The following is a 14693-nucleotide window of genomic DNA, read 5'->3' on the forward strand; positions in this document are numbered from 1 at the left end:
CTGGGATCTGTAGGAGATAGCCTTTCACCTGTAGTTCTAGTGTTAATATTCTTTAATCCAATTTAAACCTGCAGTAAGATTAATTGTTTAAAAACAAACCTCAACAGTGTCTTTTAGGAAATACAATGTTCTTCTACGGACTTAGATAGCAATCTAATTCTGTGGTTCTTCCCATAGTTACCACGACAACAACACGTTTTACCTTGACCTTGACCTTTCAATCTTTGCAATGGAAACAAAAGATGTACTTGAGGTAACTTCCAGGTAATCACAAGAAAATTGTACTCCAACTAACTATTAGGTAATCCTGTTTCAGGTAACTGAGAAATAAAGGTCAAGGGCATTCAGGTAACCAGTTAGTGATTTTTGTTGTTAGATTGTTACAGATAACATCAGAAAAACTAGCAAAATATTAACAGTCTCCGGTGTGATCTTAAACTTCATCTAAACATCAGTTTAAACCCTTTGTGAGCTGAGGCAAAGGTGAGGAAAAGGTGCAGTGCAAATACATACCTGTAAGACATACCTGATGGTCATACCTATAAGATATATATCTGATGGTCATACCTGTAAGATATATATCTGATGGTCATACCTGTAAGGCATACCTAATGGTCATACCTGCAGAATTACTCATCCTCCCACTGGCCAGCTGATGGACAGACTTACTCATCCCCCATTGCTCCACTAACAGACAGATTTAGGTATCCCCACTGGCCAGCTGATGGACAGATAATGTGGATGAACATCAGGGTAATTAACCTACAATGGATACTATGTGCGTGTCCCTCACGTTCTACCTGTGATCATCAACACCTGTACAGGGCTTGTTAGTGACTTATGGGGGTCAATTAGGTTTACGGAATGAAAACAATACCAATTGTCTACTTTCTTGTACTTCCACATCATTTTCCTCTGTACAATCTAGGGGTGGGCATAATCAGATTACAGAAAAAATGGGTAAGATTACAACTGTGTTGTGGTACAAATCATATTATTCACGGTTTGAAACAAAACGATTTTTTCCTTAATCTTATACCTTTGACCTAAATGAGATAAATGTGAATCCTGATAGGTGCAGTGAAAAAGGTGGTCAGGTGGGCGCAATGGATAAAGCACTGGCCTTTCACCAAGTCTGCTGGGGTTCGATTCCCAGATCGGACGTGTATTGGTAAAGGGGTCACCTACCCGACCGTAAGGATTTTCTTTGAATACTTTGGTTGCCTTCCGCATTAATGTTAGAAGAGTTGTTTCACAATTATTGTAAAATAAACAGTTTACATGAGGTGACACCGCCTGTTAAGAACCATCAACAAGTTTCTCAAAAACAGGCTCGGATACTGGTAGGGACAAGTGCACGATTGAGGGGCTTTGGTTTGGTTGGCAATGTCAGCTGAAGTTATTGTGAACCAAATGCAGATAAAATGTCCAGTGTATTGAGAGAAAAAAAAGACCTCTTGAACTACTACATTCCTCCTGAAAAAATGATATATTTTTTTATATTCCAACCTAAAAATGATTGAAAATTAAGCTAGTTTAAAGAGAAACACTTCAATTATCGATAAAATTCTAAGAACAATTATAGAAATGTTTTAGTAAATGTATACCGATTGTTCTTACTGTATAAATTACGCTAACAGACGTGTTTTATCGTGGGAGGTGTCGTGATGACGTATGCGAAATAAACAATTCATAGAACATGTCAATTTAAGTGAGAATTTCTTTTTACGTCAAACAAAGTCAAAAAAATATATTACACAATGAAAATAATACCAATACCTTGACAACATGCTGTCGCCATGGACACCATCGTTTGATGTGGCCACAGGGTATTGTCATCAGGTGATGAAATACCTTGATAAAACCCAGGTAATTACACCTGCCTTAATTACAAACCCAGGTGATTTTACAGGTGTCACTCTGGTGCTTCCTCAGTGCTTCATCGAACCTCGCCATCCAGCGATACAAACAGAACAACACTATGTGTATTACCTGGTACATGTTTTTGTCTAGAACGTCTGAGTGAAAATGCCACGCTGACTGGTGTACAACATTTCTGCATGTGGAACAAAGACATTGAGAAAAGAATAAAGCAAATTTTAGCTTTAACATTTTTTTTCTAAATTCTTTTGAATTTTGAATTTTTATAAGATATTCAATGCTTTGATCAAAATCGCTTTGATATTCAAGTATCTGAAATGCTATTTGCTTAATGAGATATTGTAATCTATTGAAACCAAACCCATTTTAAGCTAGAAATCCCTTTGATTAAGGTCTTATTCCACTCAAACTTCCAACTGAAACATTTCTACGTAAATTGATTGCTGTTTATTCTGAAAATAATTATTGGCAAAAGGTTCCTTAGTTTAAACAGGGCAATATCAATGGCAAAAATGAATTTTTATAAAAGGTTAGCATTGCAAACATAAACAAGGGGTGACAGGTTTGAACCTTGCACAAACACCTACACATATTTTTTTCTGCGATATTCGTTTATTCACATTTTTTGGTATATGCTACCTTAATTGATGGAATAGTGATTATATATAAGTAATAAAAAAAAAAAAAAATGAAATATTGATATAATTTGATTCTCTTCTGTGAGTATTACATATGTCTTTATTCAGACAAACACACACTGATTTGTGTATATAAATTACATATATTCATAAACTTTTTTTAATAGAATCAAACTGGAAATATTAACTGAAGTTAAAAACTTATGAGAAGTTATTAAAGTCAATTTTGTATAATAGAATATGTAATAAAACTATTCAATTCAGAACCCCCCCCCCCAAAAAAACCCCACCTCCATTTGATCTGTTTCAATGCAGCGTTAAACTAACTTCCAAAACAATGAAAATTTACAAGCAGCTAATATTTCATCAACTAGCTTGCACAACATTCGCAATCTGCGCATTCTCCAGATGTCTGCCAATGAAGAAATTGAAACTTAATGAAAGAAATGCTTCTATCGTAAAAACACAAGCAGCTTATAATAAAAAAAATATGTATTAAATTTTTAAGTAAATGGGAAACTTTTCACTGATTACAATCAAAATTAGACTAAATGAGAAATGTTTACGGAGTAAATATATAGTAAGTGCATATTAAGTATCCGTCTTCGTGCATAAATACCGGCACTTATGTGAAAATCTAACTGCTAACCACCTCTGCCATCTTATCGCCCGCAATTTCCTTCCTATTATAACTGCAAGTGGAAAGCGACTCTGAGATTGTCCCTCTTGGAAATCTGTTTCTGCTTTAACGCCTCTCTCTATAAGATATACATGGCTGTAAGACGCTTGTACAAGTAGGATTTCCTCATACAAAGCGGCAAACACATTATTTTTAACCAGAGGCACTTGAAATAAATAACTAATAGCATTCTGACAAGCTCTGAGATTTATTCGTTACTTTTAACAGTTTTCTACAAACAAAACTGTATATCTGTACGCTTTTCTTTTTTGTTTCATCGGAACTGACATCTCACAGTGCCAAAGGTAGATCACCTTTTCTACTTGTACTTTCTGAAATTACTTTCACTTCCGCAAATCCGATCTCTCAGACACTTTGAAAATGATACATCAGCCATGATATTTGTATAGGATCATTTAACATATTTTGAACTTTTCTGAAATTCATTAAAAACAGCCATCTGCTGGTAATATCACTGGAAGAAAGTCAAGGGGAAGAAAATGTTTTTTGATTATCTTTAAATGTGATCAGACATGTTTAATAATTAAATATGACAATTTGGCCTTGAAGATTGTTTGGTTTTTATGACAAACAGTCTCCAGATTGTAAGAAGTCTGAAACAGAAACAACAAAATTCAATTTGAATACCAAAAGAAATTACTTAATTCCGCTTTTATGACAACAGTCATTCTGCCTCGCTATATGTGCACAAAGCTCCTTTGGTACATAACTTCATTCAGTCTTCAGAGCTCCCCCCCCCCCCCCCCCCCCCCCACCCCAAAAGAAAATCAATTTATGCTAAAATTTTGTGCATAAAGTATTCTACGCTTATGTAGAACAATGCTGGATAAAGCACAATGTTTCGGTCCATTGTGGCCGCAGATACTGCATACAAAGCTACAAGTACAGAACTCTGTTGCAAGCTAGGTATCCCGTTACACCCGTATTTACATTGTGGAGATGATAAAATTGTATACATTGCACAATAGCTATACCATAGGGCGCACACAATGGCTTCAGAAATCTATAGGAAAATATCTTCCAAGACATGTAGACATTGCTTTTATACCGCAATTAGCGATTCTGTTTGCATGTTTAATATACCGGGCAGTATACACACAAGGACCCCCGATTATAACGCTTACAGAAGTTTTTATGCAGTACCTTTATATAGCAAAAACATTTTATATGCAAACCCCATAAACCATTATTCCTAATGAATGTGATATTCAAAGAAGTCTCTATCAGTAACATGCTATATAAAGTCTACTCTACAGGTATTGCCTGGCTAGTCATTATAACCAGACTTTACAAATTAGAGTACAATAACTTGTTTCTCACTGTAGTGTAAATATCTGGGAATGCACGCAAATCAGTTACTTTTTACACTCTTGCAAATTACCAGGCCCACATAAAATAGCATATCACTTGTCCCTCTGACTGTGTAAAGTAAAACTATATTTTGTAATTTATTCATATTAAAATATTTTTTTATAACATTTATAAAGCAGCACAAAACAGTTAGAAGTAGTTAAGCTTGCAACCAAAAGTTTATAATATTGAACCTTGCCATCAAGTTTAATCAGTGAAAACGGTTTCAGCCTACCTTGCTATACAAATAGGTACCAGCATATGCGGGGAAGTTATTATGTGAAAACCTTTCATCCTGGATAGACGTCATATGGTGACTCTTGGTTGGTTCACATAACACAACCTTGTTTCTTTGCTGTCATAGCAATGGGCAGCAAGTTAAAAAAAAATAACCTACCTTTCCCACACTATGAAGTCATACAGAATAGTTTGTATTTCCTGGTACAGGAGCTGTACTGCTAAATATTACATAGGTGATACATTGTGTTGTACAAAAGTCTAAAGCAAAAACATTATATGTTAATGTGTACCTATAGGATCCTACACAGTAAAACAACAACTGCGAACAACCTCCACATATATAGCTAACTATAGGCTTATGTGGAGTCAAATATGTAACCCATGTTTCTATACACCATTGTGTCAAGTTCTACAAAACATCTGCACAGTTATGCAGAGGTTGCTCTTTTAATATATAATGTAAAGTATTATATTACTAAAGCAGGTATTCTGCAGCAAAATGCTGTTAAGGCTATATGCTACCTTACACATCATCTCTGGGATTTGTTTTAATAGTTAAGGTTATATGTAACCTTACATAAAGTACCTGGGATTTTTTTTAGAGTTAAGGTTGTATGCTACTTTACACATTATGTCTGGGGTTGGTTTTAATAGTTAAGGTTATATGTAACCTTACATAAAGTACCTGGGATTTTTTTAGAGTTAAGGTTGTATGCTACCTTACACATTACTCCTGTGATGTGTTTTCGAGTTAAGAATATATGCTTCCTTACACATTATACCTGGAATTTGTTTTAGAGTTAAGGGCTATATGCTACCTAACACATCATACCTGGGATATATGCTTTGAATCATTACACAAAGAAATTGGTTTGTTCCTGCAGACGCAATAGGATAAGATATGAATTCTAAATCTTCTAAGACAAGACTAGTAGGTTGGAATGCTAAAACACCCTAAAGTTAAGATTATATGATTTAAATGTTTTGGTACTTCTAAGTCAAACTGTAAGAATCTGTTTGGTAAAAATGTAGCAAGGTAGCATCATAAATTTTATTTGTCAGACAATAGGAAAAAAATTGGAGCTACAAGGTAAACTTCTTAAGCAAATAGATAATGGGGTGGACCAGAACGAGCTTAAGTGCAATGCATTCTGATACATACATAGGTAGTTAGTCATTTATAGACAATAAATGTATATATATATATCACATCACAGGGTGGGGTGGGGACACAGGATACGGTTTCCTAATCACCAAATTTTTCACAATAGAGCTAGATTTGTCACACACTTCAGGTACAGGTAGGCATCGTAGCCAGGTGCTCTTCACAATGTACCAACCAAGTCTAAGCATTGACAGTCCAACAGATCTGGAACAATAAGTGCTGACCACACTCGAGTGTTTTTTGTTTTGTACGGGACACAAAAGTCCGACTGACAGACCGCAACATAGAGTACATGTTCCTATACCCCCTCTGGATTAGTACGTGAGAAAAACTGCAAGGAATCGAAGTCACAGCCCGGGAGGCCTGTGTTGAACCCTGGCCAAATTGTTTATACAAAAAAAAAAAAAAAGCACTTACCCACTACTAAACTAGTCGTTACTCCATGGTAAACCAGCTAATTTCTTTCCATGGGGAAGTTAAAAATCCATTTTTTTTTTCGAAACACATCTGAGGGAGTTAATTCCTGTCGTCCGACCTGTTACCTGGTATAGCTACACCTGTCTACCTGACCAGGTACGCCGGTTTATTGGGCAGGCGTCCTAATCTATTATTGATACACGCTAACCAATCCATGCGGCCTTTGATGGCTGATCTGCCTCTGTCTTCTATAATTGTTTCTATGCCAGAGCTGTGTAGGGCCCTCACACATAAAACAACCGACACTGTATCACACAACACATGATCCCACGGACTCCCTTCTATCAAGATCTGTTAGCCTAATGGTACATTAACATAAATATTTAAATACCACCAACATTTGCTTAAATTTTAAAACTGAAAAACATGAAATATAGCATTTTTTTAAAATTCAACACAGATCTCATTATAGACAAAATGTGTGAAAAGATATCAGTTTTACAGATAATTATTAATTTTTTATTTAGTTTAAAATTTGACAAGATTATTTGGGTGAAGCTGAGGATTCCTAATTTAAGAAAGGCCTGTAACTCACATTAACTTATAAAACGTTTATGGAGAAAAACACAATTGGTTTGTTTTGGTCTACAAAAAACATTCATAAATGCTATGTATAAAACCAAGAAAAAAACAAAAATCAGAACATCTATATTAAGCTTTGGTAGTTTTGACGAAAATTTAATTTTAATATCGTAGATGTTAAGCTTGCTTACTTCAAAGTACAGGCTGTACATGGTCATCAACTTGCACACCTAATGGTGTAGAAAAAATAAGTGTCTTTAAATACCCAACACCAGGGGCAATGTGTTGGTAGTGTGGTGGGAGGGGGTAGGACAATACCTCATCCTTGTAGTTCTACCCTTCAGACACGCTCCACCGAACACCAGTCTCACAGTCCGTGGAAACAATGGGATATTTACCTGTACGCGTAAACTGTACTATGGGTTCATGTATTACTCATACAAAAAAATAAACGGTTCATTTTAGTTGAATGTCTGCATCGTTTATTAATTTCTTTTCTGCGCGTATTTATAAACCTGTCTTTACAACAATAGCCCTAACAGACATCTGACGACAACAGCCTGAGAAATTATGTCATTTATCCCCGTGAACTATGACAATTTCTCTGTTCCTGAGAACTCAATTTTATAAACAGTTTACCGGATTAGTGCTTTAACACAAAAAAAATCTGTTTTTAATTTCAATATTGCTTTATCATTTGAGTGAAATTTTCTCATGGAGTTGAATCAGTCTACCTGCGTTATTTTTCTCTCCCATAGATATCGAAATTCTTCAAACTTAAGCCACAATAAAGTCCAATTATCGTTGTTAAATCACCCGGTATCAGGTGGTTAATCTTAAAGTGGTTTTAAACGGACGATTTGAAGCGAGATCTCTGTCCAGATTACAACTGGTCCTCCCTACGTCTGATTTGATAGATTGATCTACCAGTTTGACCTTGACCTGTACATGTAATGCCTAGATACAAATAGTTTAATTCTCCCAGGAAAATGTAAGTCGCATTAACTATGTACGTGAGTGAGGTTTCAGTTTTGTCCTAGACGTTGTTAGAAAACTATTTGTGATAAGCCTACCTCATAATTTGCACCACAAGGAAGCAAACTCTGTATTAAATATAGGTGATGTAATTGATTATATCTACGGAGGAAGTATATGGTAAATCTATCATGGGTACAAACACTTTGTAACCGTCTGTGGTATGTAGTTGTTCCGTTAATCAATGTCTTGTTCTCATAAAACATGTGGTGGAATAAGATTAAACTGATTTATTTCAGTTAATTAGCATGTTTTATATTTTATTTTATCAATGTTTAACTTCGGGGGGGGGGGGGGGGGGCAGTTATCACTCCAGTTCTAAGAAAGGAAGTATAGATCCAATGTGCATAATATGCATTAGATATCTTGCATCACTTCTATGGTATTCTGAGAGATAAATACTTTTGTGTTAATTTACAATGAGTTGGTGACATTTTGCAAATATTTATTGAAAAATTAAAATCACGTTAGCCATCTATTAAGATTTAGCATTTTCTCATAAAATAATTATTCACAAGTGCATAACATACTTGATATATTTGACCCATAATGAAATTACCTATTGAATAATGTGAGAATAACAATTTTCTGCATGAAAATATTAACATACATCACAAATTTTACCAGTTATGTGGTACACATGCGAGTTTGTTAAATTCAAATCTCCATGGTTTTGAATGCAATTTCAAAAGTTATATTTGGCAAAATTAGTGATTCATAGCTGATAGGGCACTGGGATAAAATATCTTAAATTATAGCCAATATTTTTGCTGGGTTTTACCAGAAATTACTGATATCTACTGGGGTGGGCTTATCATTGAGCAGGGTGGGCTTATTATTGAACACCGACTTCTCACAAGATAAATATAGTATGCTTGTATAACTTTTTACTATTCTTTGTATTGCAACAAGACAAACTTGTTTTTAACAAAATTAACATAAATCTTTCATTTATCTGGAGTTAAACTTAAAATCTAATTTTACTAAAATGTTGGCATTTATTAAATTTCAGTAATATTTAAATGAAAAAGGAGCTATTATATGACATTTTCGTTGTATTTTTGTGCTGTTACTACATTAGTGGCTTATAGTTTCAATGTGACATTTTCCATAATGTTGTCTGATTTCCCAATTGACAAAAAACTTGAATGATGATAGACCTGTATTTAGTCGTCATATGCGTGCTGACAGACGCGCCAGTCATGGGTCATGTGACCATATCAAACTTTAACCCGACGTCTACACCTTGTGAATGGAGGGCCCACAAATACATAGTTAATATACTTCGGGTAAAGTACACAAATCTTCCAAAAAATCTTTATTATTAAATGATGTAATTCCATTTATCTCTGTCTTAAAGCACAGAAGACATTGTCCTGGATAAACGCCATTTAAACACCAATCACATCTGATCCAGAAAGATCTTGAAGTGGCCCGTTACTTAATGCAGATGGGGGACAGAGATACTGGTTTGGTGTTGTTCAGAGGCCTTACAAGGTTATGGCCCTGTTCATGATGGCCAAGCGATCAAGTCTGAGCGACGGTCTCGGATCCTGACATAACCCAAGCACGTCGTACTTTGGCTTGTATTTGTGTGGTGGCGATGTACCCAAGATGGCCGCTATTGTCTCGGGTGTGTAGGATTATAGACCAGAAACTCAATAGTTTATCTCTACAATGTTATCCAACTTAGATTTTTCAACATTAATAGAGAAGATTCAATCAGCCGATTGTTTTTTCAATTTGTCCAGTAGAGGGCACCACTGTGCAAATGGAAATTGATTTACCGTTATGTCTTTTTACCCATATTCAACAATAAATCAGACAAAAAAAGCTGATATGTCTTGATGAAACTTTGATCCTATTAATTACAATTATTAACATCTTCAATTCATAAGTGGTTATTATTTTTTATCTTTGGTATTAAGTGATACAAACAGGTAGTATTTGTTTTTTTAATCAAATTCAGTGAAACCTGTGTAATACGATCCTTGAGTATTCTAAAATCCAACATTATATTCCTATTTCTAACAAAAACTATCTGTATATTTTTACATCCTGCTTAATCTGACCAATTGTGTCCTATGATATCGTCCAGTCAGGTTTCACTTTATTGCAATTCCTTTGCTTTGAAAACAAACCCTGTTGATGGAGAATATTTGTTTTCCGACTTTCCATTAGGTTAATAAAAGAAATATAAGGGTAATAAAACCATGCATCAACCTCATTTTAATGCCAGCAGCTATCATGGAATACAAGAAAATGGAAACAAGTGGAAATTGCTAACAGGTGGCCTGTTTACCACTACGGGATTAAATAGAGATAACATTCGGAGGTTTTGTATCTACAAAGGAAATTAAATAACAATAAACGAAAGTATAAACTTACCTTATTTACGGTAAAGGTTCCAAGAGACTTCCCCACACACAGCTGTCATGTCCAGAGGATTTCTACAAAGACACAAAATGGAAAAATCCCTCAAAATCTCACATGAGAATTTTTTTTATTTTTTTTTTGGTCATGAGAGCAATATATTCCATGCACAATGTTTCTATGTAGAACCGATAACAGATGTATAATACATGTACAACTCAATTTAAACGGTCATCAAAAATTTGTAAAAATTGGAAACATAAATCTGTGGGTAGTTGGTGATGGACTGGTACCATTTCACTATAACAATATGAGCCTTGTCAAAGCTCAAATGTAATGTAGATACAAATCTAAATGCCAATGTCAAAAAGAAAAATTCACTGAAGCTTATGTACATGTATTTCAGTTCCACATATTTGGGAATACGATTTCAGTCTCTGCCGTGATCCTGATGCAGTCAGACACTGAAACACCTGAAACGTTAATTACTGGTAGAGATACAATATCTACCTGTACTAACGAGTTCCTTACTTGGCAATTTTTTCCCTCAGGTACAGCAGTCCTGTAGCGGTATCAGAAACGTTTCATTTAACCCTTTCACCACTGTAGACCATAATCGACTCATCCGTATCAATGCATGGCTGAGTTTACTAAAGTTACATAGGGGTGAAAGGGTTAACTCTCACCTTAACTGTCCATGTTTTTAAAACTATTATCAACTGAATACAGAAATGATTTCAATGACCCTAATGTATGTATTTGCAGTAAAGTTTGTCCAGTGAAGATTTTTTTTAAAATTACTATAAAAAACAGAAAGTTTTGTTTATTTTTTACGTTTAAAGAAGATTGTTTTTGATAAATTTTAGTAGATGCAGTAATTATTTTTGAAGAATGTAATTTTGATAAAAATTATTGATATGCAATACCTTATGATAGGTACATGTCTTTTACCTATACATATGGAATTTTCTAGGCCATTGATTTCTGTTGATTTGCTCTACAAAACATTTGCTGACATACCCTGTAGATGAACCTCAGTTGCCACTGAGTCAAATGTTAGAGGTTCTTAAATATAGGTAATTATGTATGGAAAATGTGTTTATATGAAAAGAATTACCGAGCATCTCTCGTACATATCTATATACCTGTATCATAGGTTAGTAACTATTTACCTGTTGACGAGATATCCCTGATGAGTTTATATATATACCTGAGTGAGGCACCTGATTGAGTCAGGTGTATAATTAGGGAAGATACCCGTTATCTACCTGTGAAAATTTTGCCATACAAACATCCCACTCGGGGCAGACCCGACACCCGACCAGTGGGAGGTTGGACTGTATTGTTTATAAATTAACACTCCGCGATATGCGAAGAATTCAAGAATTCGTAACCAGTCATGGCGGTAATCCCCAAATATACCCTTCACTTTTATCTGTGGTCAGTCGGGTCGATTATCAGGTAGGAAGTTTGTCACCTGTACGGTGGTCGTTAGGGTAATACAGGTGTGCTTGGTTACCCGTGGGTGTGAGAGGGACAGACAGTTGTTAGCCGCACCATTAGGCAGATACGGGAGCTGTCAGGGACCATTACTTATGAACAGGTCTTTTCGGTTTTCTGATTGGTCCATTAATCATGATGACCACTTTGTAATGACCACGAAGTGTACATCCATGTATCCAACCCTTTCTCACGCTTCCATCACTCTCCAATTAACTCATTTCCCATTGCAAAAGATCAAACCATGCGATTTTGAGAATGTGGTCAGTTGTCCCAGGAACATGATAAATTGACAATATCTTCTTGAAAAAAACACATGACAAAACATAATCATCATAATAATGATTTTGTTTATCTATAATGTCTGAATTCAATACATCTCCAAAAGTCATGTTTTGAATTTTCCATGTTATCTTAAACAATAAGTATGGTAAGAATTGATCAATTATTTGATCAGAGTCTTTTAAGTTTCCCCAAAACATTCTTCATTAAAAAACTAAAATATGAATCAGTTTCATTATTCACTCTTTGCCAGCACAGGAATCTTTATATACTTACATTGAAGTGAAATATACATCCAGTTAAACTCCAGGTAAAAATCTACCAGGTGTACTATTAGGACCATATGGCTTGTTTGTTAACTGTTTCATATGGCGGTGTAACAAACAGGTGCTTTCAGTTTCTCCTTAGTTGATTACACATTACAGGTAAACCTAGATATGAAACCCTTTACTGAGGTTTTATCACGAAAATATGCACAAGGGCAGTCTAAATATCTATAATATCTATGTTAATATATTGGGTTGCGTGAATTGCGGGATTATTTCATTCGACCTATTGATAGTGTGCAGTTTCTCATGAATAAAAATAGCCCCGACTAAACAGCGTGGGAAAGTCTTGTGTGTTAGTTACTGTAATGATATCGGGCTAGTTGATTGCACGATAACGGGTATATATCATCATTTACATGGTGGCCAATGACATCATCACGATTTGTTTCCTGTCTTTGATTCACAATTCTGGATATTAATCGGTTTCGGGTATAATTTTTTTAATGACAGAGGTCTCGATTAAACTTTATACCGACCTCTCATTTACGTTATGGGGATTCCAGAATCTGAACAACGGAAGGAGAAAATGACTCTAAAGGGTCGAGTACTTGGTCATTTCGAGTATTGGTACATTTGGTACAATGGCCAGCGACACCCACACTAGTCCTGTCGCCCCGGATTGTAAACACAGCCAAACAAACCACACCCCCTCTTTATAAAGTCAAACATGAAAGCTTGGGACCACTTCACCTATTAAAGAAATCTATAAATGATAACCAAGTCTCTAATGAACTGTGGCAGAGGGTCTGTCCCCCAGTCAGTTTGCTGTATTGATATGTGGAAATTAATTGGTAATATCAACATACCGACATGCCTGGAGTTTTTCAACCGACCGTTTATACTTTATTTACCAAACCTACTTACTGGGTCCCGCATGTTGATTTAGTATCGAAATGTCTTTTTTTTCCAAACTGATATTAAAAAGCATATTAAAATTTGAATAAATGAAAAATATAACTGTCTTTCACAAGCAATAAATCAATAAGTTGAAAAAGATTATCAATGAAATAACATTTTTTCTTCAAGATTTAAATGTCCTGGTGGTTTTTTTCATCGGAGAACCATGTGTTTACTTTTAGGGGGGACAATTTGGCCCCTAAGTTAGGTTTTCTGGTGCAGACATGAGGGCTATAATGTCTCCAGCATGCTGCAGTACCCATATTCACACTTTCTCCAATGAATCTCGCATAACAAAAATCGAGTTTCATTACAGTTCAGGCTGTATGATTTAAGTTTCCTACAGCGACATGATCTAACGCTTAAATCATAAAAGATGTATAGACATTTGTGTGCAATTATTGCCCGTCTGCTACAAACATGTCCGACTTCCTGTCAGTTCTGTTACCAGAGTAACCAAAATGTCACCCCTGTCCGTTCCGACCAAATTATTATTCATGTGTTACTTTTTTAACCAAACAATGTTTATCACCAGATATTGTTCAATAGTTTCACTTTGGTTTCTCTATATTCATAAGAATTATCACCAAATGACATTTTTGCAAAACACAGGGGCTTGACATTTAACCTAAGATCCCATAAGATTTTGTTTTATGTGAACATCAAAATATTTCCTCTTGTTTTTCAAGAGGCTTAGGGCATACTGAAAAAGTTTTTATTTGCTTGGAGATTGTTCATCATAATGATTTACATGATGAATACTTTATCTTGCCCGACACACAAGGATGATGGGGTACACTAAATATAAAACAGCTGTGCTTGTTAAAAAATTGATTAACCTTTCTAGAGGACTAGACATACTAATTTTATCAGAAATTACACCAGAAACAAATCAAAATGACATTACATTTTTTCCCCAGATATCTGTAAGAGAAATTACAAGTGCATATACAGAAAATTTAGTTTACCGCCCCCCCCTCTCCCCCCTAAAAAACAAAAGTGATAACAAAATCACAAAAAAAATCATTCAGAAATATCCACCGGTTGTATATGCTCCCAGGGAGTTGAGAAATGTATTGTCTGGTTGCAAAGGCACTATAACCATGGATAATAATTTGTGAACCACTTTGAGACGACCTACGAACTAGGTTGTGATAAAGCGGTATATAAGAACCTCAAATTAGTATTATTACTATATGAAATTATTTTACCTTACCCAAGTTTTTTGTGTGAAGTAGGCTTATAACGATAGATAGGCTTACAAGACAAAATATGGTACAATGTATCCGTTATGTGTTTTTAAT

General features: G+C 35.1%; 1 protein-coding gene across 4 annotated transcripts in view; it reads right to left on the bottom strand.

Moving 5' to 3' along the window:
• LOC110462797 (delta-like protein D) overlaps nt 1–14693 on the bottom strand; it is a 101811-nt gene that overhangs the window by 29027 nt on the left and 58091 nt on the right. For 2 of the 4 annotated variants that reach the window (XM_021516978.1, XM_021516979.1), the window contains exon 2: nt 10397–10458. The gene's annotated coding sequence lies outside the window, so the exon portion shown is untranslated. Of the gene's footprint in view, nt 1–6391; nt 6576–10396; nt 10459–12439; nt 12568–14693 lie in introns of those variants that run through there. The other 2 variants (XM_021516977.1, XM_021516980.1) reach the window with 2 other exon arrangements.

The sequence above is a fragment of the Mizuhopecten yessoensis genome, unplaced genomic scaffold, assembly GCF_002113885.1.
Source record: "Mizuhopecten yessoensis strain PY_sf001 unplaced genomic scaffold, ASM211388v2 scaffold10831, whole genome shotgun sequence".
NCBI classification, from domain to species: Eukaryota; Metazoa; Mollusca; class Bivalvia; order Pectinida; family Pectinidae; genus Mizuhopecten; species Mizuhopecten yessoensis.